At 32.5% G+C, this 22,003-nt stretch overlaps 1 long non-coding RNA gene across 1 annotated transcript in view; it reads left to right on the forward strand.

Annotated features, from left to right (window-relative positions):
- LOC141577654 (uncharacterized) overlaps positions 1–18,830 on the forward strand; it is a 485,640-nt gene extending 466,810 nt beyond the window's left edge. The window contains exons 5-7 of the long non-coding RNA XR_012506888.1: positions 16,166–16,318; positions 17,328–17,410; positions 18,251–18,830. This is a non-coding gene — a long non-coding RNA (uncharacterized LOC141577654). The remainder of the gene's footprint in view (positions 1–16,165; positions 16,319–17,327; positions 17,411–18,250) is intronic.
- Positions 18,831–22,003: the final 3,173 nt, after the last annotated feature.

Here is a 22,003-nt window from a genome sequence, read left to right on the forward strand (position 1 = left end):
AACTCAAACTTCAAGTTACTGCTCAAAAGCCCACGTTGAATAAACCTAGAGGGAAAAAGGAAATATGTTCTCTAACATATCATGCCTGGCAAAATGTGGAAAGCCTCAAAAGTTCAAGACAAATTACAAATATTTCAGGGTAAAAGTTGATTAGAACTGTGAGAACCTAGAGGTAGTTTTGAAAAGTATTGTAAAATTTGAAAATACTTGTTAAAATAATCAGGTATAAAAAGGTAGTGATAAAAATGTAATCCAAAATTGCCCCTGGATTTCTCCATTGGCTAAAAAGTCTATAATAAAGAATGAAACTACTTTAACTCATTTCAAAACTACAATTTTTTAGTAGGAAAATTTGAAAGCAGGAAGCAGAAACTCTCCCTGGCTTTTTGTAAATTGTCTAACAATGTGTTTGAATGTTCCCTGCAAATGATCATGCTTGGAAACATTACCTATTTGTTGGCAAAGAGCAGACTTTAAAAGTTGTAGGCAGAAGTCACCCTGCAAGTAAATACTAAATAATTCATTTCTGTGTATAATTCACAGAGAGGCTAATGATATGAGGATAAATAAACAAAAATAATTTTTATTAAATAAAAACTATCATTTTTCTTCTCCCATATTTATATTCCCACATTCTCTATTAAGCAATATTTAGATAGATAATCCCCAAAGTCATGCTCTACCACAGTTTAACAGCAAAGTGTGTTTCATGCCATTGCTTTTATTTTTGTGCATCCATCTGTATAGACATTTTTTAAAAAGTACTCAATTCTTCCTGCTTCATTTCTTTTAATTAGATTTTACATTTTTCTAATTTGTCACCAATGAAAACTATTCCAAAATCATTCCTGATTTTCTGACTGGAAGTAATTATCCATGTATATCAATCTCTTTAAAATGTTTGTGGTTTGTATACCAGCTAATTTTTTTCTTTTTCCCATTCACTGGTAAAAATTTGCCTTAGATCTAGTAATCTTTTTAGTAAATGTTTCTTGAATGAATATTAAAGTATCACATGATTTTGATCAAATCCTAAAAATATACACTGCAAATGTCAAAATGCATTAATTAAAGACCCTAATTGATTATTTATCATTATGAAAATTTGTAAGTAACCTTATTACGTAATTGTCACCTTCAGTCACTTTTCATTTACACTTAGAGTTCATGTCAAGGATGACATTCCAGAATTCAGGACTAATTATTAGGAAAGTCATTATAATTAACAGAGTATTTCCCATGAAATGTTTTGACTATTGGCAGTATTTTGTATGTAATCAAATCAAATTATGATACTTAACATTTACTCAAAATCACTTCTTAAGAGCAAGTTATCTTGTGCAATTTTTCTTTACTTTCTTGGTCTCTTAATTACTACAAAATGGCTAAAATTGTGAAGTATATTCTGTTTATACTTTATTATAGTTATATATCCAACAATCTTTTATTTTGGACAATGTGTTATATTGACCCAAATGTTCTTTTATTGATTAAATTGTTATATAAATATGTTTAGTGACATATAAAATATAATTCTATCTTCTAAATGGTAACTGTAATTTTAATAATCTTTAAAAACAAAACTCTGCCTTTCCCCAGTTATAAGTTTCTAGATATGTTTATTGTCAATGTGAATACAGAAAAAATTCTTGATTAGTATTTTATCTTTTTACATGTATATTATATTTGAAAGTATTCTATAATAGGATTTATAACATTAATAATGTAGTTTATCAAATCTATTGAAATGTAATATTTTATATAATGTAAATATTAATTCATGATGCCCTCTAAATGAGTAGATTTTGTTTCAGTTTCCACTACTTAAACAAATGGTTAGCAGAACTACATTTAAAATAATATTAATTTTTATGTAATAAATAAATTAATGTAAAGGAATATAAAAAGCACACAACAGACAGAATCACAAAAATAAAGTTGAAATGATGAAATATATTCAGACTCACTTCCAATAAAAAGATATAACTGAGAGCAGAATTTTTTAAATTTGCTTTTAAAAGTGGTATCATATGTTTCAGAAACTAACTTCGCTAAGTCTATAGTCTCTCAACTAAACACGTATCTAGAAAATATAAGTGATTGTCTTTTCTTAATCTCATATAGCTTTTTTACATTTTTACTGTTAAATATAATGTCTAAACATCAATTTTGCAATTTTTTGTACATGCTTTTTATCAGATTAAAGATGTATTCATTGATTTCTAGTTTGCTAATCTTTGTTTTCACTGCTGAATACATACTGCATTTTGGACATACTTGTTATGCATATATGGAGAGAATGATTTATTATTTTTTAAATTGTATTGATGTTAGAAATTCATTAAATTGATTGATACAAAGATTTTTAAAATTTCATTCCTTTAATGCTTATAGTGTTTTTATATTTTTAATTTTTAATTTTGTGTAATACTGCATTTGAGTGATAATTTTGTGCCTAAGCAGGCTGTAGTTTTTCATTCCACAAGATTTGATGCTTAAGATATTTTTATCATTCAGTTCAAATTATTTGTTAATTTTCATTGTATTTTTTCTTTAACCTATATGTTATTTAGAAGTATATTTCAAATTTTTAGAAATATAGGGATCACCAACTTATCTGTTTTTGACTTGTTTTCTAGTTTATCCAAAGTATGTCAATCTTAGAAATTTGTTGAGACATGTTTATGGTAGAATATATGAAGAATTTTTTTGAAAAGCATACAATGTGCTTGAAAAGATTGAGTTTTCGTAGCTGGTGAGAGTTCCCTATATTAAATCAAACTGTTAAAATCATGTTTCCCAAATCTGCTCTCATGTGACTTTTTTTTTTGCCTGTTGTCATTGTTACTGAGGAATATGTGTATAATTTTGTATTTATCAATTATTTTGTAGTAGACATCTCAATGTTTTTATTTTTGAAGGCCATATTAGTAAAAAGATGCATAATAATTTAGAATTTTAATTTTTTTCTTGGTTAAACTTTTTATGATGAAATATCCCTCTTTGTCTCCAATGCTGTTTTTTACCCTGATGTTTACTTTGATATTTATATAGTGCTACCATATTTCTTTTATTAATGTTTTCAAGTTATATCTTTTCTAAATTTTCTTTTTCATCTGTTTGGTATTCTGTAACTTTAGATGAATTTCTTGCATGCAGAAGATGGTTGAAATATGGTTTGTCTATTTAATTTATAATTAAGTGTCTATATTACTGTTTTAATTGGATGGCAGTACAGATATAGTTAATGTAATTAATAATGTATTATTTTAACATCTACCTGTGCTTTGTTGGTTTGCTTGTGCTGTGTTATTTTTCCCTCTCACTTTTCCCTTCCTTTTCATTAGCTATGTATTCCCTGTTCTATCATGTTTTTACTGTGTTAGTTTGGAATTTAAATAGTTTTATGATTTTTTAAAAATGTTGCTCTAGACTGGATTACAGCATGCATCGTTGACTTCTGAATAGCTGATATTAATGGCACATTTACATTTCCCCAGTTGTAAAAGGACATTAGAATACTTTTACTCCATTACTGTTTTTGACATGTATACCCTTGTATTTCTCATTTAAAACTTTTTCTATGTATTTCAAATTCTGCAACACAATATTTTTATTTTTTATAGAGTCAATGACTTGTTAAAGATTAATCCGTGGGATTTACCTTTTTACTGTTCTTCCTTTTATTTTGAATTTTTCTTGATCAAAAATTACATTCAGGCTCAAGGCATTAAACAGGGACTGGATTTGCTTCCTGTCTAAAAGAAATGAAAGCTGGACAAAAGTTATTGTTATTTATCTCTTACAGTGCCTAATTTATAAATTACCCTTCATCATATGATGAAGGGTAATTTATATATATACATATATATATGAAAAAACATGGCATGTATAGGATTCGATACTATCCAAGATTTCAGGCATCCATTGGGGGTCTTGGAACATATCCCCTGTGGGAGCCCATGATTGGGTTAACAAATTTTAACAGATCCCAGCTACTTATCTCCTTAAAGAAGATGTGCTTAGTAACTGCCTTGAAGTTTTAGCAAAGATCCAGGCGCCCCCCCCTCCCCTCCCCGGCTATAAACGCTGGGCGTGCCTGCTGTTAGTCTTCTATCCCCAAAACAGCCTTGGGCTGGAATGGTAAAAAGCTGCAGACTCAGGTGAGAAGGCTGGTTAGCCAATGACAGGTAAGATCCACTGAGGGGGGCAACCTAAGACAGGCACAGCCACCTGAGTCCAAGAAAAATGTTGTTAAGCCTCTGATTCTCAAACATTCTGCCCTGATAAGCTAAAAGGCTCAACACGATTATGATTCACCAAAAAGGGTCTTCTGACCTTAAGCCAAATGCCAACAATAAACAAAGCCTTTGTACTCATTGTGATCCCACCCTGTCCTTCCCTAAATTCCTGCATTCCTCCTTTGATTATACACAATAAACATGAGAGCATTTGAGAGGCTCATGGAGTTGGCTCCCGACTCCCTCTCACTCTCTTGACTTTTCCCCAGAGTCTTGAGTAATTCATTCCATCTTGGTGGGACTTCTGCTGGCCAGAACCCTCAACTGGTGATGAACCCACAATACCCCACAGAGAAAAGGAGACTACTGTAGTCTTTTAAGTCTGTGATTTCCAAATCTTTCTGACCATTAAATACTATTTGGATTTCTGTTAACTTGAATTCTTATCCTTACTCCTGACCCATTAAATCAGTCAGAAGTATGATGTGGGAGACCAGGAATTTTCAATTTAATAAGATTCCAATTTAACTCTGTTGATCTCCCAGTTTCAATACTAGGGCCTAAGCTATCAAAGTATGATTCATTTTGAAAGAATCAACCCATTACATTTCAAAAAGGAAGAAGTCAAGTTTCTAGCTATAGCTCCTTGATTACTGGAGGAATAGAGCAATTGATTGGACAATTTTTCAGATAAAGCATCTTGAAATAACATTTTAACACTGTCACATAAGTAGTACTAAAACCTAATAAAATTTATGAATTAGTTTGGTATATATCATGTCAAGTAGAATGCATTATTTAAATTGGAAACTGAGTAATTCTATCCTTCAAGATTAATTGATAGGTATTATTTTTAATACTGATAGAGAAAGAGGAATAATCCATAAAAATGATATTATAGGTTTTATTGATATCAATAATTTTTATTTTATATAGCATTTTATGCCATTCATCTACAGTAAGAAAATCTTCCTAATGCAATATGCTGTATTACTAGTCTGAAATATATTAGTTCCCTAGCTTATCAGCCATCTAAAAGAACTAGAGAGAAATATGTATTCATATTTGTATTAGAACCATAAAAATTATTTTAAAAAGGCAATTTAACATGTTTTAATTTGTTTGAGAGTGCCTTGTGAAGTATTACTTTAACAAATCTACTCAAGAAATTAGATGCCTGCCCTTGAGGCCAAAGCTTTAAGGTAAGGAAACAGTTTTCTTTCACAGAAACACTGGTTGCTTTTCCGTTGGTTGCCTCTCTGCTGGGTTCAGAGAAGATTATTTCAAGAAATATGCCAGTCAGATTCTAAAGGAGGGGAATCTTCAAAAGATCTGAGACGTCAACTTGGACATTTAGAATCAGAACTTCTGTTTCTAAGTACACTTACTGGCATCAATATAAGAAATTACTCTAAGAAGACAGAGGACATAATGAGCACTGAGATGACAGCAAAGGGCATAAAGAAAGTTCTGCAGAGACACAGATTACCAGGAAATTGCCACATGATTACATTTCGACTTGAATTTCAGATTCTGGAAATCCAGAATAAGGAGAGTGTGTCTTCTGTGATTACTGACCTCAGCATAATAATGGAGCCCACCGAATATTCAGAATTCAGTGAATTTGTGTCTAGCAAACAACCAACCAACTAACCCATTTAAAATATGGGCAGAAGAACTGAACAGACATATTTCCAAAAGAGGAAATGCAGATGGCCAACAGGAATATGAAAAGCTGCTCAACATCACGAATACCAGAGAAATGCAAATCAAAATCACAAAGAGATATCATCTCACACCTGTCAGAATGGCCATCATCAAAAAAAAAAAAAAAAACCACAAATAACAAATGTTGGCAAGGTAGTGGAGAAAAGGGAACCCTTGTACACTGTTGGTGGGGATGTAAATTGGTGCAGTCACTATGGAAAACAATAAAGAAGTTTCTCAAAAACCCAGAAATAGAACCACCACATGGCCCAGCAACTCCACTCCTGGGCATATATCTGAGAAAAACAAAAACATTAACTCAAAAAGATACATATACCCCGCTAGTAACAGCAACATTATTTGTAATTGCCAAGATATGGAAGCATCCTAAGTGCGCATCAATAGATGAATGGGTAAAGAAGATGTAACATATATATGCAATGGAATACAACTCACCCATTAAAAAGAAGGATATTTTGCCATTAGTGGCCCTTCATTCAGTTTTTTTTTTACACTTCAAAAACCAGAATTTTATAACTGGTATTAACATTTTCATTGCATCAAAAACAACAAAATACCTAGAAATAAACTTAACCAAGGAGGTTACCTAAACTCTAGAAACTATAAAACATTGACGAAGTAAATTGAAGGTGATACGAAGAAATGGAAAGATATCTTGTGCTCTTGGATTGGAAGAATCAACATTATCAAAATGACCATACTACCCAAAGCAATCTACAGATCCAATGCAACCCTGTCAAAATACTCACAACATTTTTCACAGAACTAGAACAATAATTCCAAAATTTATATGGAACCATAAAAGACCCCGAATTGACAAAGCAAAAAAAAAAAACAAAAAAAAAAACAAGATTTTTTTTCAACTCTTATTATATCAATTCTGATATCCTCAAAGCCTTTGTCTCAAAATTTTCTACTGTTAGTATGTTAGTATTTTCACAATCTTGGGTACTAATGTTTTATTTGTATTGTGGACTCATTTGGATTATGAAAAAGTCCATTTTAATACCAAAAATTTTGGTCCAAATTTAAATAGGTTTTATTAAACAGTAACAATTTATTTATAGGGTAAGCTCAAATTAAAATCTTCAATATAGCAAATAGTAAAAAGCAAAGTGTTTTGTGCAAAGTTTTGCCAAAACTGCAATTTCTAATATTAAATGATTAAGAAAGAAAGTGGATGGTAAGTAGATTTGTAGCAGTGATCACTTTGTAGTGTATACAGATGCCAAATTACAATGCTGTACACCAGAAACTTATATAATAAACAAAAACCAAAAACACAACAAAGTTATCTATTGAAATAATTAATTAATTAATCAAAAAAATAATTGAGGGGGAAATAAAAGATAGAAAGTGGATACTTGGCATTTCTGGGATTGGTAGTGTTACATAATTTTATGATTGAAATGATTCCCAAAGATGCTGGTCTGAAACTAATCTATCTTCCTACCTGTCTGTCTGTCTGTCTATCTACCTAATTTATCATTTATCTATATATTTAGTCAGTAAATATGTATTGAGTATTCTTTGCAGTGTTCTAGGAAGCATGGCATTTCAATACACTACTGAAGTATAAATTGGTTTAAACTTGCTGAAAGTTGTATCAAAAGTTTTGAATATCTTCGATTCAGGAATATAGCACTCGGGAACCTAGTCTTAAAAAATGATGTATGTATACAAAATTTTAAGTAGAAGGATGTTCACTGAGGCATTGTTGAGAAAAAAAAGATAAAGCATAACATTAAATATTAGGAACTATCCTTAGGTTGCCTTATCAACAGTCATATAGGTCACACAAAATCTTTGCTAATTGAATCGAAACATGTTTTTCTTCGTGTACTCACACTGTGGTAGAAGATGTGCTCTCCTCCTTCTAGGAGTAAGGTCTTTAATTATTCACCTCAACTTGGCTCACATTCCAACGAATACCTATTGGCCCTTTGGGGGTTTTCCTCTTCTCAGATCCTTCGTTTGTCCTGTTAATTTCCTTTACTTCTTCCTGCTCAGAGGTTGATACCAGGCATGTTTTGTGGCTTTTCATGGTTTGGCCGTACTTCTTTGTGTTTTGAAGAGATGCACTGTAGTCAGGTTTGTTGTAAATATTGTCTATGAATGTGCTATCTGTTCTTATGTACAGATTTAGAAAGATTCAAAATTAGGCTCCTGACACTGCCACCACGTTCCCAAAAGTCCTATACTCATCATTTTAAACATGAGAAGATTTGATTTCTTCTTGTTAAAGATAGAAAAACCAGTGATAACAGCCCTAAAATAAATCTATAACTAAAAGAATAGAAAATAAAGAGCTTACCACAAATGTCTGCACTTTAGTAATACAGAATATGAATTTGCTAATTGAGCATCACCATGATTAACCTGTAGGCATTTACTGGAACTGCTTTTTATTTATTTTTTCCCATTATATCTGAATACTGTGGCAGAGACCGTTTTCTTTTGACGTTAACTGCTCCCTGGAATGTGTGTACCTTAGAATCAATAAAAATTGCATGACCTTTTGTGTGAAGGGATGCAAAATTTTTTCATAAAAACTGAGCAAATTCTGGGGACAGACATAAAATAGCTACCTATAGTGAATACATGGATTTGGGTTAACAGCACAAATTTGCATTTATGACTTTGAGCCATGTATTTCACTCATAGAGGATTTTAAAAAATTAAATCAGTAATTGTAATGCTAATAAATTGTAGGTTACTATTTAACTTTCTTTGTTTTACTCCTACACTCACTCTCTCTGACTGATGATATAGCATTTCCAGCAAAGAATTGGCAATGATAAGACTGAATTAATTTTCCAGTACTCTAATATGTCAATTATTAGCTTCAGAAATCACAAAGAATAGTAGAATCAGTTGTTAAATTATTAATAGAAAGAAGATATTAGAACTATAGAATCAGTAATAACAGGTTTCGGTTGAAAACATATTAGAGTCAAGATCCTGTAATTTTTAAGAAGAGTTTTTGTTAGTGCCAGATAGTGACAACTGTACTGCCTTTCTGTTAGTTGGTTTAGTATCCCATGACTAGGATTAGTATCTTTCACTGCCTAACAAATTGAAAGCTTGGTAGTCTTAAATTGTAAACCCCTTACTGTAGCTTGGAACAAAGGATTACATTAGTCCTGAAGCACTTTATATAGAAAGAGGTCTTACACATGCTCACTGCCTGTATTTATAACTCGAAGGATGAGAATCTCAGCTTGCTGTATCCCCATCTTTCACATGCTCCCTTTGTACTCTTTGTGGGCACATGGAAAATATTACTTATTTGAGATCACTAAGTTGCTTCTTTACTTCTCCAAAGACAAGATAGGGAAGGGAAAGAGAATTTCCAAAGCCTGGACCTAAAAGTCAAGCCTTGGAAACCAATATCCACTGGCTTAGTTTTGGTAAGAAGACTACATCAGCTGTTATTCTCCTATAGAATATCCAGCTCCCCCCAAATTTTACTAAGGCTCCACGTGTATTTCCGTATTTATAGAGGCTGCCGATTATGCTGCTTATTCAATTCTTTTCCTTTCTGCTTCTTTCTTCAACCACTTATGATTTTGTTCAATTTGTTAAAATAGAAACAACAATACCTCCCACTGCATAACTCACACAACTTTAAGTACATGACACTATGTACAGATTGACAAGCCTTATTTTGCTGTACAAATGAAAAATAATATGACAATACCTTACTTCCATAAAGTCTTGAATTTATTCATCTGTATCTTTTCCTTAATCCTGTGATGTATTCACTAGATTGAAAACTATTAGTACAGTTGGAAAATACACCACTTTCAGGGGAAAGTATTGAACAAACCTCATACATAATTAATCGTGCGTTCCACTGTGAACATCGTCATGTTGAGATGGAGGTCACAATTAATGAATGGCTTAAACGACAGGACAAATAATGGATATTAGCTCTTCAAAATTTAATGGTAATTCACATGCTAATTTATTAGCAGCATTGTTTATGATGATTATCATTCACATAAGAATACCTCAGTTTTTAGTTACTTGATTTTTCTATTCAGAATCTTTAAGAAGTATCTTTGAATACATCTACACAAAACGATCAGGGTTTACTTGTTTATATCTGTTTGTATCTTTAATGCCTTATTTTGGATATTAAAATGAATATTCAACATACAAAACCATTCCAGGAATAATAAATTGTCCCTACTATTTTTAGCAGTTAGGAAAGTTCATTTGAAAGTTAATGCTGGCGACTGTCATAGGTGAAATGCTAATGAATTAGCCTCAGGAAGGGACATGACTTTCTTGGCTGTTTTACCTGAAGGCTTTGTAAATGTGTGTTATGTTCCAATGCTTATGAATATCATTAGAAATTCCAACATTAGAATTCCTTGCCTAAATCAATTCGTGGCCATGTATAAATCACTATTTTTAAAATCCTTAAATTTGAGCTGCTTTCCCTCCATATGTTTTTATATTATTAGCTATTTTATTGGCTATAAAAGTAAATAGATTAACTAGTACTCATTTTCAAGTGGAGTAGCAAAGGATGACAAATTTGTATGAAATCTTTTTTATAATTTTGAGCTTATGTGAATAATCTAACTCAAATATGTTGGCATCTAGTGTAGCTTAATGTATATATCCATATGTCAAATTGTTTATGAGATACTAGTTTCAAATATATACTGTATCTCAACATTTAGAAGAAAATTATCATCAATATAAATATTTAACTGTTTTACTTATAAGGACAATTTGGGAAGGAAGCATTTGAAAGCCTCACTTCAGTCCTCCACTAAATTCTGGTGATATACTGAACTTTTTTCCTTCCTAATGTATTCATAAAAGTAATTGGCTCCTGAACAAACCACTCAGATGTTTTCTGACCTGCTATAACTTTCAGGAATTAGAGTGACACAAGGAGAAAAGAAATTTCAACCATCATTAATCAGTGGATTGCTTTCTTTTAAAAGTCAAAGTAAAAGGCATGCATTTAAATTTAGCAATGCTTTTAGGTGCATAAAAGTCATGATGATCCACCATTCTTCCCTTAATTACATTTTCTCACGTAAAAGTATGTAGAGAATAATCTGATTACATAAGGTTTCTAAATTTTGTAAGCATTTACAATTTAAAAAATAACAATTCAAAGATGTCAAAGACAATTTCATCCACATTATAAAGGTGAATAGATCAGAAAATGTAGTCTAAAAGCCTAAGCAAATTGCACATTTTCAACCCTAGAAATATCATGAGTACCAACCACTTGTTTCATATTTCATGGAAACATTTACAACTGACGTTCTATCATTATACGTTCTATCATTAGACGTTCTATCATTTTTTTTCCCACGAACTGTGGTAATCTTTTAAAAAAGAAAGGTAATTTTGACATTTATTTTACTCATTAATTTATAACTTTTTAATGTTATAATTACCCTTATTACATGATCTCACACTCTGATTATGTGTTCCACCCATAATGTCAAATGTTTATTGCTGCTTGAGGGCAAACAAAACTTTTAAATAAAGGATGTCTCCATAGGCACATGCTTATTAATTATAGCACACTAGTGAAATAAGACCAGACTTTAGATTTGCAGGTAATTTATTTTGGATCCTGGTGGGATACATACTGACTGTGTGATGTTGAGGATGTCATTGAACTTTTACTTGAACTTCAGTTTCCTCATGTAGAAATTTGGGGAAAAAATGTATCCAGCAAGTAGGAGTGCAGACAAAACTTACACAGTATTTAGAATACAATGTGTTTGTTTTAATAACTTTTATATTTTAAAATAGTTGTAGACTCATGGAGCAGTGAGTTTCCCTACACTTACACCTAGTTTCTCCTACTATTATCATCTTAACATTAGTAAACACATTTTTTAAGTTAATGAAGCCATATTGACATATTATTATTAACTGAAATACACACTTAATTTACATTTCCTCTGTCTTTGCCTGATGTTTCTTTTCTGTTCCGGGTGCTCATCTTGGACACCCCATTACGTTTAGTCATCATGTCTCCCTAGGCTTCCCTAGACTGTGACAGTCTCTCAGATTTTCCTTGTTTTTCATGACCTCAACTGTTTTGAAGGGTCTTGCTCAGATATTTTGTACAATGAGCCACACTAGGCCACAATTTCCTCATGATTAGGCTGGGATTAAGATTCTGGGGGGAAAGATCACGGTGAGAAAGATCACAGAGGTAAAGTGCCATCCTTGCCATATCATGTCAGATCATTTCATATCACGGATGAGAATGAGGCAGTGTCCATCAAGTTTCTTTATCATAAAGTTATTCTTTCGACCCTCACCCTTTCCATACTGTACCCACTGGAAAGAAGTCACTATACACAATCCATACAAGGTGGAGAGTTATATTCCACCTTTTTGAAAGGACAATATATACATTTTATTTGGAATTCTGCTCTGGTCCATGTGGTACTGGATTATAGTTAGAGACAGTATGAACTAATGTGTAGCATGGGTTTTGACTAGTCTCTCCATTTATTTATTTGTTTTGGTCATTTATTTATATCAGTATGGACTCCTGGATAGTTATCTTTATCATTTTGGTTATAATCCAATACTACGTTATGTATTTTGTTGCTCAGACTGTTCCCTCTTGGCTATTGAGAGTGTCCCTTGGACTTTCCTTCCTAGTTCTGTTTTCCTTTGTGAAAAGAGCTGCGTCAGGAATGACTGAGATATGACCTGAGGACCTCTGAGATTGCCGCCCGTGCTGGACTTCTGCTGAACACTCTAAAATAAAACCACTGAATCGTTGCTAAGTTGCCAAAAGGAAGGAATAATGTTGAGAGCTGGACTTTTTCTGGACTAGGGAAAACAAACCTTTCCCCAGTAACAGATGAGATGCTTTCCATAACCCAATGGTATGTGTGGAACAATTTTACCTTCTCATCCAAATTTTTGGTAACAACTTTTGTGAACCTGCATTAACTTCCCACCTTTTCTCATAAAAGCCCCTGTCCAGTTTCCTCCAGTGGAACACTATTCTGAGTTCCTCCAGAATCTGAGATCTATCCCCAAATTGTAATTCTAAGATCACAAATAAACTGCCACTTTGCCTCTTTATTACTTGTGGTCCTTTTGGTTGACATCTTTTATTTTATTGTTTTTAGAACTTCCTTGCTTTCTGGTACTACAAGATTGTCCAGGCGTATCTTGTGTATTCCTAGCACCGGCCCTAGTGTCAGCCATTCCCATTTTTCTTAAAGGGGACCTGGTTCCTTTTATTGAAGAGTAGTATTAGAAGTCAAGACCTGGGTGATGGCTGTACTTGTTGCTATTGCAGTGTCCTTGCTTCTAAGACCTCTCAACTGAGAGACCAGTGAGATATGTGTGCACAGTAACCTGCGTGTATGCACACAGCTCTAAGTATTTGCACATGTCTCCATCTGGATCTATATTAAGCTACCTATGAGTTTATGCTGGTGTCTCCAACTGTAATCTGGTACCAAATGGATCATGCTAGACTTCCTCCTTTGCTTCTCTGTAATCACCACACCAACAATGAGAAATTTGTCTCCTAGCATCTGCCATTTATTTACTTGTTTAATTTCAGTATACATGAACATGGGGTTCAAATTGTTAACCCGTACCACCATGGTCAAGAACTTTGCCAACAAGAGGACAGTGCTTGCACACAGTGCCTTTTGCCTTTAGTCTTACAGTCTCCACTTATTTCTAAAATTACTCAGGTCAGCAGTTTCTTAACTCCATTTAGTGAGGTTAGTGCATTTGTGATACAATTAGATTGTCATAGTCTACATTCCATTTTGGTATTCCCTGACATCTTAAATTATATTTTAAATTGCATACATTAAGGTTCTTTATGCTGTGATGTTCTCTGGGTTTTGACATATGCAGAGTGTAATGTACCCACAATTTTATTATCATTCAGAATAGTTCACTGCCCTTAAAAATCCTTTGTTGGTCATCTATTCAATCCTCCCTCATCCTAAACCCCTTATAACCAGTGATCTATTTATTATTATTATACTTTCATCTTCTCAAGAAGGTCATATAAATACACCCATATAATGTGTAGTATTTTCAGATCATTTTTTTTTTACTTAGTAATTTTGTGGCTTTCATTTATACCTTTATAGCTTTGCCCTTTCATTTATACCTTTATAGCTTTGCCCTAGGCATAATTGCTGAGAAACTCATGTTTAGTTTTCTCTTTTGTTTGTTTTAGATTTTTTTCTTTCTTCTTTCTCTTTTCTGTTCGTCCATGTATTTTTCCTTTCTGATGCACTACCCTGGATCATTAATGTAGTCCTCCTCTATATCTATTGCATAGAAAAATAACTGTGTGAAAGCTAATAGCAATTTTATTATTACATGTTTAAAAATTATTGGCATAACTTTTATGCTTATTTTATTTCATTTTTTATTGAAGTATAGTTGATTTACAATGTTGTATTAGTTTCTGGTGTACAGCAAAGTGATTCAGTTATACATATATACACATTTTCTTTTTCATATTCTTTTCCATTACAAGACATTGAATATAGTTCCCTGTGCTCTACAGTAGGACCTTGTGTGTCTATTTTATATATAATAATTTGTATCTGCTAATCCCAAACTCATAATTCATTCTTCCCCACCCTCTTTCCCCTTTGATAACCATAAGTTTGTTTTCTATGTTTGTGAGTCTGTTTCTGTTTCAAAAATACATTCATTTGTGTCATATTTTAGATTTCACATATAAGTGTGATATTTGTCTTTCTCTTTTCAAGTTACTTCACTTAGTATGATAATCTCTAGGTCCAGCCATGTTACTGTGAATGGCATTATTTCATTCCTTTTTATGGTTAAGCAGTATTCCATTGTATATATATTATATCTTCTTTATCAATTCATCTGTCAGTGAACGTTTAGGTTGTTTCTCTTGTCTTCACTATTGTAAATAGTGCTGTTATGAACATTGCAATGCATGAATATTTTCAAATTAGAAGTTTCTCCAAATATATGCCCAGGAGTGGGATTGATGGATCATGTGGCAAGTCTATTTTTAGTTTTTTAAGGAACCTTCTGATATTTCATTGTTAGTATAAAGAAATGCAATATATTTCTGTATACTAATCTTGTATCCTGCCATCTTGCTGAATTCGTTTATCATTCATACTTATTTTATTTTACAACATTCTTTACTAATCTTTATTTTACCCTTTCATTTTTGTTTTTTCCTCCTATTTCAAGCTATTCATTTTCTTTTGTAGTTAGTATTTATCTTCTTTGTTTTCTTTCTCTCAAGTTCTTTCTTACACCGTTTCTGCTCCTTTTAGAATTATGTTTTACCTGAACTATTTAGCTTCTAATTTTCCTACTTAGATTTCTCCATCACTGAGTTTACCTGCTCACCTTCTGAAACCAAGTAGGACCCTCTGGGACCCTCCTGAGGGACAGACACCGTGTCCTCTGCCTCTTTTTGCAGAAAAGATTTAGCCTCCTAGGCCTTCCCCAAGTTCCAAAGAACAAGTTTAACCAGAGAAGTGAGAAAATACAGAAACAAAGGAAAGCAGCCAAGAAAGAAAAAAATTACAATAATTTAGCCATAAAACAAAGTCAAGGACCTTTTAGTTCCTCCTCAAGGGCTATAGAGAATATCCTGAGCCATATCCTTGAGTATGTTTTGCAGATACTAAAACACCTACCAGGTGGAGGAACTTAACCTCATGCATCAACACATGGACCGCAGACCAGTTGAAACCAGAAGGTTGATGATCGATATTCCTGAAACACCACTGTGTTACCTCACCATCAAACTAAAAATTGTACACAAGCTGATCACAAACCCTGTGACTCCCTCCCTCACACAGTCCTTGAAAACATATCCCTAAAAGCCATTAGGGAGCTCAGCTCTTCTGAGTCTCCTTGCTTGATGCCCTGCAATAAGCACTCTAAAATTTTCTTCACCCAACCCAGTGCCAATAGATTGGCTTTGCTGTGCACTGGGCAAGCAGACTTAAGTTGGGTTCAGTAATACTGCCTTCCCAAACAAATAATCTGATCTCAAGTCCCCAGTTCCCTCTTTAAAAACAGATATTTTTCATCCTCAATATTCACTGGAATGAATTAAAAGAAAAATGCATGTGTGAATTGTTCAACATTATGCTAGCATGCAGTAAGTACTCAGTAAATGTCCTTTGTTACGATCTGTCTTTTCTCAGGTCTGCAAAGGGAAGTATGGAGAGATAAACTCAAATATCCATACTTAATCAGTGGAGTAAGAGAAGAGCTGGACCTTGAATCTCAGTCTTCCATACTCAGTACCATTTTCAAATACCACTCTTCTAAGGTTGAAGTCTTTCTCCTGACAAGAGGTATGAAAGAGAAATGACAGACCTAATTTTGGCTCTCAGCTTGGAACTGTAGTCAGAAGAGTTGGCTATTTTTTCTATGCCTTATACTAAGTCAAATATAAGAAACACAGCTAGAATCTTCAGTGTTTAAATGGTTCATAAAATTTAAAAAGGATTAACAGAAGTGAAATAAAAAACAGAAAGTGGAATGATTCTCTCTAATGTTGGCTCCGAATACACTGCCCTAAAAAAAAAAAATTAGCAAAGGTATGAGAGAATTTGCATGTATTTCACTGTACCCAGTTCTAAACAAATTCTGCACAACCTTATTCATCATAATATAAATTTATGTACAAATTCTAGATTTAGAGTATTTTTCTATGCAATATTACAGCTTAAATTTTTATAATACTCTGACAAAATTAATATAAATACTGAACTTAAATATAATATAAAATAATTTAATGAGAAATACAGAAAAATACTTCCAATGCTATGGGTAAATGGATTAATGGAGTCTTGACTAAATTTGACAGTGAACCATATCCTTAAATAGGTGTTAGCTGGGATTAATTAGTTAATTAATTAATTTTTTCTTTCCAATTTTATTGAGATATAACTGACATACAGCACTGTAGAAGTTTAAGGTGTGCAGCATAATGATTTGACTCATATACATCATGAAATGATTATCACAATAAGTTTAGTGAACATCCATCATCTGATATAGATGTAAAATAAAAGAAAAAGAGGAAGAAATCTTTTTCCCTTGTAATGAGAACTCTTAGGATTCACTCTTAACCACTTTCATTTTTAACATGAAAAGTGCTAATTATATTTATCACGTTGTACACAATATTCCTAGCACTTATCTTACAACTGGAAGTGAATACCTTTTGAACACCTTTACCCAATCACCCCTCTTTAGCAATTTTAATGAATGCATTGTTAAATTTTATTAAATTGATATAGAGTATTAATATAAACTGGATATTTTTATTTTATTTTTAACCCCAAATGCTATGAGAAGGAGAGAGACAACTTGGTGTACTCATTGAAACCAGTCTTTTTATGTCTAAAGGATGTGCAATGACTAAAGGACGTGGTAAGAAGGTAAGAATGTATTGCTGCATATTAAAAGATCCCTCCCAGAATTTTGCTAAATAATTTAACATGTTTCTTGAAATTATTTTTTTATTGGTAAGAGAGATGACTTACATATTTTTCCTTAATGAAAATTTATTCTAGAACAAAAGAGACAATTTGAATGACTATTTTCTTATTTTAGAATATTTTTCTGAATGCCAAACAAGAATACACATACCATCCTAGGTATAATCTAGGCAAAACTGATAAAAATATTATTTATCTAGTACTTAACTATATTCTAAGCATCCTGGTATGTACTTTGGACTCTTTCTCATTTAATTCTCAGGCATATATTCACATAAGTAAACCCATGGCGGGAATGTTATCAACCATATTTTACATGTGAAACAAAGGTTAGTAAGGTAAAAGGATTTTTTTCCTGTGAAGAGGTTATAAATCTAAATTCCCATCCAATTCTACCTGATTAAAACCCACTTTGTGAAACATTTCCTATATTGATACTGACAAAAACATGTTAACAAAATATTAATTTAAAAAAATCTGCTTATTCATTTGGTTCTAAATGAATTTTTGTAACTGGAGTGTGAGCTTGATGAAGGTCATCCGTATGTTGTTATTGCTCTGATTTTGATACTCAGACCATAGAGAGTACACTCTATAAATAGTTATGATAGAAACATGTTGAGTCCCAAGAGATATTTACCATTATCAATTCTTACAATATGTATGGAAACTTCATCTTTAAACTTTCTAATGTGATCTGAAAATGGAAATGTGGTTTGTGAACCTGGTGAATTGTATCTCTGTAAAATATTTCTTTGCTGCCTTTGGTTCTTATGACAGAGGAAGTTCCTGGGAAGTTGCATTAAAATCTATCACCGATCTCAAAGAACTACTATGAATGAATCAAGTGCAAAAAACTACTAAGTGATAGTCTCATTTCCATAGAAATGGTCTCATTATGACTAAAGACTGAAAATGTATGAGGACAGCATTGTTTAGAGTAAGTCTTGAGCACTTTCCTTCCCACTAGCTCATATGAATATCTTCTCTCATGTTTAAAATTAAATGATTTGAATTCATCATGCACACTAGGAGAAATTCTTAGATTTTCACTCTGAACCATTAGTTCTATTATTTGTGTAAGTTTATTGAGGCCTATAATGACAATAAACTGAGTTGAGTAAAATACTTCTTGCATATTTTTAAATAAAATATGCTTCTTTTCCAAGTTGTAAGCAATGTGTATGTTTTCTTCCTACTTTTGATTGAAAAAATACACGTTAAATCATTTCTAAAAGATGATGACGTGTACCAAATAGACTGTTAGGAAAATAAAAACATGCCCTTTTTTCTGTCTTTTGGCTGTATCCTCAAGCCTAATAATTTCTGTTAACTCTGACACTGACAATTGCAGGAACACATACACATACTATGTTAGTTAGGTCATCTGCAGGTGTACACTTATACTTATGTAGTAATCACTAATAACACCTCTTGCAAGCATCTCTTCATGCTTTTGTAAAGAAACCATGTTTCACAGCTTTGCCTGATGATATATGAGAATCACTCATTTATGGTGCCTTCACTTAAACTATAGAAAACTTAGTAATTTGTTACTTCTAAGTTTTCCTGTGACTACTAATGTCCTCAATGACAGACGTAAATATTTTGAAAGTTCTCACAATAAATAAATAGAAAATACAGAATATCTGCACAAAGACTTTTGTCATTTTAAAAGAAAAAAATCACAAAAAAGATATAATCACAGTAGAGGGAATCTTAGTAAAAATAATTGCATATATTTATACAACTTCCATTAACTCGATCCCTACTGTTTTCCATGTACTGTCCTAAATATTTCATGTATAGCAAATCAGACCTCACAATAACATTCAGAGAGAGTAGTCAATAAATTTCCCCAAGTGTCACACCAAGCAAATGGTAGATCTAGGATTTGAAACAAGAGCTTGACTTCAGGGTCTAGTGTCTAAGCGTCTTTCTTAACTGGAGGGTGGTCTATGCCAGTATCATTTACTCTAATACAAATGACAAATTGAATAAAACAAAACATCCATCCCAAGGTAGCAAACCATTGACAACGTGTGACTTGATGCAAGTTGTTTGGTTATTTTGCAAGACCAAAAAAGGGTTTTAGAAGGTAATACAAGTAGGTATTGCTATTTGCTATAATACAATTACAGCATAAACCTTTTTTCTTACTGAAGATGGCTTCATTCATTTATGTTAAATGCAAGAAGTTAAGTTTCTTTAGACAAGGAAATTAAATAGGCAAAATTCTGTCTGATAAAGTGCATACAAAGTAATCATGAAAAAGTTTCTCAGAGTTCAGTTTATATCATTCTTACTCTTATTTTACACACAATTCTAATATGTTTATCAGATTTTATAACTTACATCAATTTAGGAATAATGAGAGAGAAGATACAAGGGGCCTTTATACTCAGAATGGTCATAATTATCTTTGTGACTAGCAACATACATGTTTGTAATACATGTATAATATGCATATATATATTTTCATTAACTTCAAAAAAATTCAGGTGGGTTGCTATCCAAAAAGACATGGCAGTAATCAAAGTGCAATTATGACAGAGAAAATTTTAACTTTTTGAAGTGAAAATTAGTTTTAAGTTATTTTCAAGCAGCTGTGTTAAGAGCAAGAATAATTTTTACCTTTAATGCCTGAAAAAAAAAAAAGATTTACTTACTTCTCAGAAAAAAAAAATTAACATTTGAAATGTTTAGTCCATCTTATTCTCTCTGACAAAAAAAACTTCTCTCTTGTTGATTTTTTGTGTGGAAACATTGGGCTATAGTCATGCCCAAAGTTAAAAAAAAAAAAAAAAGGAGGTGGGGAGTCTACTTTCCATCAAATCTGTCTTAACTATCCAAAGCTATATGGGTCCTATATTTTTTAATTGCTTAACATACTGAATTATACATATTAAAAACTCAATAAGTGTGCCTATATTTTATGAAAATTATTTTGTCATTGTTATTGATGTCATTAATAATGGTAGGCTGTGGAGGAGCTCCAAAAAAAGAGATTTGGGTAAATTGTCCTGTGGATTTATACAAAATGCCACCCTTCAAATAATAAATTTGATTTATTAAAGAATTTGTTGATAAACTTAATATTTAAGCATTCCTTTAGTAGAAACTTCAACCAAGTCATCTATAGACCTACTGCAGTTCTTAAATTTAAAACTTCACAAACAATTAGTTCAGCTACTGGTGTATATTGAAAAGAGAAGAGAGATCACGTAGGTATACACACCTTGTAAATTTAGCAAGAAAATGCATGTGTCAAGATGAATCACAGAATACTTACCAGGGACTGAAACAAAACACCCTGGAAAAGGGTATTTCTTTCTTATGAGACAAGCAGGTTGCAAAAGTCCTTCTGCGACTGCTGAAAATACGATTAGTGATCATCTCTTGTTTCTTCCAAAGTGTGTTTCCCTGACAGCAGGAGAGGTGATAGGACGAAGGCTCTGGTTATGAATCACTGTGGGTTCCTCTGGCCAGAGAGCCCTGCCAGCTGTTTGGTCTTATAATCTGTTAACGTTTCTCATGTGTCTAAAACTTCCTGGGATCATGCAGCTGTGCTGATGATATGTTATCTTCTAGGATGTGACCAAATGCTACTGTGTAAAGAAGTCAAATAGCAATCTTAAGACAAAGTTTGTATTTAGCTCCACAAATATGTAAGGAAACGATCTATAAATTACTTTTAAGCATTTAACATTCACTCTATTTAACAAGTAGTAGGGTTTGAAGCTAATGTGGTCTCTGAATGATTCACAAGTCTCCTACATGAAACATTCTGGGAACAATTACTAACCTTGGAAGCTGGAATGAAAAAAGAAAAAAACATTAGTTTCCTGAACTTAGAGTTAACTCCTCTGGGGCCATTGCCACGTCTATACACTGTGGATGAGCATAGATGCTACATCAAAGAATTGCTATCAAGATTAAATAACTAAGTCCTATAGAGTACTGAACGGTGTCTGGCACGTAGTGAGCTCTGTAGAAGTATTTAGCTATTCATGTATTTCTCACCTTATAAAAAGAGTAATGAAGTTTATAGTAAAACATAAAATTATTTAATAAGTATAATTTGGCTCAAAATATACAAAATTTGAGAATAGTTTGTTAGTGGTAAATTTAGCCACAGAATGTTTTCTTTTATTAAATTTATTTCCTTAAGAAATAAATCATTGAGCAATTAGTCATCATATTTTAATTTTTAAATTTTAGTTTATGACAATGATGGGGTTACAAGACAATAGTGGCCTCGATTCCAGAATCACCATTTGTAAGAGAGGAGAGCCACCCATTACTACACAATACAGAATATGCATTTGCATATGTGAGAATTAAACATCCAACCTTTGTCGCTATTTTTGTTGTTGTTGTTAGACCCTAAGGAATTATTTTAATTAATATATCCTGCCCTGGCTTCTGATGTAGGTGAGAGGGGCCAGTGAAAATATAATTTATCGTGGAATAACAGTAGCTTTGATTTATCAATTTTCAGAATTCCCATATCCCCCAGTCTCCTGACCCCCA

This window comes from Camelus bactrianus, chromosome 5, assembly GCF_048773025.1.
Source record: "Camelus bactrianus isolate YW-2024 breed Bactrian camel chromosome 5, ASM4877302v1, whole genome shotgun sequence".
NCBI lineage: Eukaryota > Metazoa > Chordata > Mammalia > Artiodactyla > Camelidae > Camelus > Camelus bactrianus.